This window comes from Sycon ciliatum, chromosome 6 (genome assembly GCF_964019385.1).
Source record: "Sycon ciliatum chromosome 6, ocSycCili1.1, whole genome shotgun sequence".
Lineage (NCBI taxonomy): Eukaryota > Metazoa > Porifera > Calcarea > Leucosolenida > Sycettidae > Sycon > Sycon ciliatum.
Window position 1 is genome coordinate 21970085 of NC_088648.1, and position 3427 is coordinate 21973511.

Here is a 3427-nt window from a genome sequence, read left to right on the forward strand (position 1 = left end):
TGCAGTCAGATGTGCGACGGGGGGGGGGGGTTGACTTCTCGGTTCGCAGTCAAGTGCGGTACTGGAGTCTTCAACACCATTATCACGGAGTATGACTATGAGCTGCCTGATAACAACGCGTATCCGCTAGTACTAGTAGGACCGCTACCCTCAGATTGTCTCGAGATGACAATGCATACTGTAAAACGGGGAAGTCTAACGAGTCACAAAGTCTAAAGTTTTAACGACCAATTATATTTCGTTATTTGAAGAAACTTTATGGCGAGCCCGGTTTGAGATGTCTGTGTAAATATGCGCATACAGATGGGTGGCCAGGTGGCCATCGTTAAACTTTCTGCACGGAATTAAGCCAAAATTACAAGAACGTTAAACTTTTTGGTTTTACAGTATGTGAAAATTAATGCTCTCTACGATCCACTTCGGACATGCATGCAAACACGGTCTGACACTGCGGAAGCAGACAGGCATTCGCAACCTGGGAGGCATCCATGGATCCCATGAATGCCATACATCGGCTCAAAAGCTTGCCAAGCAAAGAACACACAAAACACACAGTATAAACTGTCAGGTCAGGACACTCTGGTCGGATGAGCTTAGGCTGTTAGAATACACTACGACTCGCGGCTCGCGTTTACACTACTGTCTAGCTCAAGTTTGATCAGATTCTGACGGTTTCGGGTCACGTGATCCAAACGCGAGCCGTGCCGTGAGCAAATCCAGACTTGGGCTTTCGAGGGCAGGTCAGCGTTTTCCCCCGAGCTCTGCCGTGAGACGGAGCACGTGACGTGAGACGCGAGGCGCGTGCCGTAGTGTAATACCGGCCTTAAATGTGCCCCACCATCACACTCCATTACTCACCCCAGTGGCTGGAGATATGTAGATTTCGTAGAGAAAAAAAAACACAGTATGTCGGCAACTACCAATAAAAATTATTGCTACGACATGAAAGACAATGCTTTAGTGAAGAATGCCTGCTATCGTCATGAAAGCAGAAAGCATCAGAAAAATAGCAAATTGAGATGAAAATATAAAGACGAGGATGAGCAAATCTGCCTGCAGATAAGATGAAAAATGGGGAGGGGGGGGGGGTGTAGCACATCCGCGTTCCAGCGTGTCATGATCCTAAAACTGAAAGCGGAGCTCAACACAGCTAGGGAAATACATTCACTGGCACACCCACATCCACACGCGCGTACGCACGCACACACACACACACACATACACACACACACACACATACACACACACACGCACACACACACACACACACACACGTACACACACACACACACCACACACACACACACACACACACACACACACGCACACACACACACACACACACATACACACACACACCACACACACACACACACACACACACAACCAAAGAAAAAGTAAAATCTCTAAGAGGGACATGGGAGAATTTCAAATGTCTAAGGATTAAATTATGGTTGTAGAGCATAATAACGCTCAGTTGAGTCTGCCACTCTCAAACAGTGGAAGGAGACGACCTGAAAGAGGAAAAGTAAATAAAAAAATAAAAGAGGAAAGGTCCATCGGATAAAGTCTGCATCATTATCACGGCAAAGAGTCAAAGAATCAAGTGTGCTTGTGCACAACGTTATTTCGGCCTGTCAATTGGTTTGCGGTGCGACTCAGACGAATGCAATGACTAACGTCATTGCCATGGCAACTGCAGAATCACAGTTTCGAGTACAGGGTATTGGTGACTGACTGTGAGGTCGTGATAACAGCCAATCTTGGACAGCAAAAAAACGAAAAACAAAAAATGAAGTCATCACGGAATCGCAAAACGGCTCCTCCATGGGCATGGGGAAAGATGGGCATACATACATGTAGATAGACAAATCACAGCGAATAGCAAGAATGCCGTGACCGCAATTGCAGCAGCTGGGCACTGGGCACTGGGCACGGTGATTGAATGATTTTAAAATATTCGGCCAGTCGGTAGTCGTGCTCACTGTTCAGCCTCCCTGCGGAGAAAATCAAAACAAAAAACAAACAATAGAAACAACAGAAAGGCTCAATAATGATTCATAAGACTCTGACGTTCTAGCCTTGAGTAATGAAAGGTCGCATGAAACGTTTGCCAACGTTTTCCCAGGAAGGTGCTCAGCTGCATTAGCTATATCCGTAGTCATTACAGAATGCGAGCATGATTGTCCAGCTGTGCTGCTACCAACTGCCAATAGGGTAAATGTGACCAGGCACAAGGAGCACAATATGGATTATGCCAGTCATTGTGAGATGTGGTGTGACGCATCCTTCCCAGCCTGGTCCACTGTTACGTATGCACCACCAGATCTACTGGATTATTTCCCATGGTACACGTAGTGGGTGCTGTGAGCTGTGAGCTCCTCCAGGAACGGAGATGACATTTAACTCTCTTTTTTCAATCAACAGGTACTATTACAGTGTGAGGTGTGGTGGCTGAGTTCTGCCACTGACGGCACGCACGTATGCGTGACTGCCGAGACCTATTTCTCGTACTCAGAAACTATTTTCGTATATCAGAAATATGCGTGACTGCCGAGACCTATTTCTCGTACTCAGAACTATTTTCGTATATCAGAAATAACCGCTGCTGGCATGATTAAACACATTCACTGCCTGTTCGAAGGAGATTTAAATTGACTGCTTCACATCCATTAGTAGAGTAGAGTAGAGAGAGAGAGAGAGTTAAGGTCCGAAGAAAACATTGACCGTAACCACCGAGACTCGAACCAGGGACCTTCACTATAGGTCAGCAATGCTCAACCACTATGTTATGATGCTATGGTGCTGGCGTCATCCCAGCAGAGACCTTCTACTTCAGGCTTTGAAACGCGTGCTCCTTGTGAACATAAAGAGGCGGTGGGGATGCAGAAATGCGCACCGGCCCACACCAGAGTACCACTGGAAAGTACAGCAGAACTCCCCTAATCAGGGCAGGGTCGGGACCAAGCCCTGCCAGTAACTAGGAATTGCCCGTAGCTCTGAATATAAACACTTACTGTATGCAAGACATTAGTACACATTTTCTTATGCCAATCAAATTTTGGAGCCGTATTTACAATGAAACGTGTCTAAGACGACGACCGCTCATAGGACCTTCAAAAGGTGGTCTCTGTAACCAGGTGGTCTCCTTATTTCAGGGACATGACGCTGGAGAGAGCAACCCTTGGTCCTGGTCTCAGTGGTCGTCTAGGACAGGTGGTCGCCTTATCCGAGTGGTGGCCTTGACAGGTTTTAGTGTAGTTGAAAAGCCTATTTTTGTGACTCTACATGGATCAGAAAGGTGCCGGGTGGACGGACATGCCCGGATTAGGGGTGTCCGGATCTGGGGAGTTTGACTGTGCAGGAAATGTCAAACTTGTTTGCTGCATGGCGTGCATGTCCTATTTGTAGAGAGGCCTGTACGGAG

At 47.0% G+C, this 3427-nt stretch overlaps 1 long non-coding RNA gene across 1 annotated transcript in view; it reads right to left on the reverse strand.

Annotated features, from left to right (window-relative positions):
* Window positions 1-867: 867 nt before the first annotated feature.
* LOC135819693 (uncharacterized) overlaps window positions 868-3427 on the reverse strand; it is a 3963-nt gene continuing 1403 nt past the window's right edge. The window contains exon 3 of the long non-coding RNA XR_010553964.1: window positions 868-1997. This is a non-coding gene — a long non-coding RNA (uncharacterized LOC135819693). The remainder of the gene's footprint in view (window positions 1998-3427) is intronic.